Source organism: Diaphorina citri, unplaced genomic scaffold (assembly GCF_000475195.1).
Source record: "Diaphorina citri unplaced genomic scaffold, Diaci psyllid genome assembly version 1.1 scaffold3483, whole genome shotgun sequence".
In the NCBI taxonomy this organism is placed as follows: Eukaryota; Metazoa; Arthropoda; class Insecta; order Hemiptera; family Psyllidae; genus Diaphorina; species Diaphorina citri.
In genome coordinates this window covers 1-1,341 of record NW_007380889.1, presented here as the reverse complement: position 1 = coordinate 1,341, position 1,341 = coordinate 1, and the positions used below count along the sequence as shown (strand labels likewise).

The 1,341-nt window shown below is 39.8% G+C and overlaps 1 long non-coding RNA gene across 1 annotated transcript in view; it reads right to left on the bottom strand.

Moving 5' to 3' along the window:
• LOC113471979 overlaps positions 1-1,243 on the bottom strand; it is a 9,460-nt gene extending 8,217 nt beyond the window's left edge. The window contains exon 1 of the long non-coding RNA XR_003394478.1: positions 1,099-1,243. This is a non-coding gene — a long non-coding RNA (uncharacterized LOC113471979). The remainder of the gene's footprint in view (positions 1-1,098) is intronic.
• Between the last annotated feature and the right edge of the window lie 98 nt (positions 1,244-1,341).

Below are 1,341 nucleotides of genomic sequence, written 5' to 3'. Positions count from 1 at the left end.
GTCCGAGATGTGATCTATTTAACCTAAAGTCTTATTATTAGGGTTTTTGTAAATAATTGAAAGCATAAATGAAGGAATAGGATATCCCTTCTTTCACTCGCTCTTAAGAACATATAAGGTTTGGATTGGATTTGGATTGGGGTTGGATTGCATTGGTTGGCATTGGATTGGATTGGTTCTGATTGAATGGTTGGTTGGATTGTAATTGGGTTGGTTGGATTGAATTGGGTTTGGGTCTGGATTGAATCTCGCGCGCTCTGGGTTGGATTGAATTGGGTTGGGTTGGATTGAATTGGGTTGGTTGGATTGAATTGGGTTGGGTTGGATTTGTATTGGGTTGGGTTGGACTTGACAATTGGGTTGGGTTGGATTGAATTGGGTTGGGTTTCGGATTGAATTGGTTGGGTTGGATTGAATTGGCGTTGGGGTTGGATTCGGATTTGGGTTGGGTTGGATTGATTGGGTTGGGTTGGATTCGAATTGCGGTTGGCGTTGAGATTGACATTGGGTTGGTTGATTGAATTGGGTTGGTTTGGATTGAATACCTTGGGGGGGGTTTACGCCCCCCAAGCCCCCCCCCTATCGCCGCCTATGCCAAAGTCCTCAGGTGATATGGCATGTGATATCATTAAATCAACTTACCTTTGTTGATTGGACTTCGAAGATACAGCTCGTCAGTTTCCCTCTCAATTCTCCCAATGTGCACGCGGTCTATTGTGTTTTAATGTTCATTTCTGCCTAAACATAAAAACTTTTCATCCATTAAATTCTAATTAAGCTCGTAGAACGATACACTTATTTCCTAAATTCAACACCTTAACGGCCTCTCAAATATAAGACGGCTTTAGATTTTTTTCCCTCCATCTAGCTTTTATTATTTTCTTATGAGTTTTTATTTCATTCTCCTTATTTTATGATTTCCTTCTCCCATTCACCTAATTCTTTTTTCTTGTTCCCTCATTTATTTCCCTTTATCTGTTTTCTGCTCCATGTTGAAATACCCCAGTATAAAAGCTAACCACACATAACGTAACTTAACTTCAGTGTTCTGACGGGAACTGGTATATTTAACTGGCTACCACAGTTGGTTTCCATTACCTCACAATTCAAGTTTTTTGTTCTCTTACTTTGAATTTCCCGCTTTTAAGTGAACTACGGAACAAGAACATTCGTCGTAATATGTAAAGTTTGATGTATTGCTGATTTTTTTTCTTCTTTTGAAGAAGTTTGATGGATGGAACTTTAACTGTAGAGGTCTTATCGTTTATCGTCCCGAAAAGGAAGAGAGACCGAAGACTCGGATAGGGTTCTCCAGCTGTTCCGGGAAAAACGATGTTGATT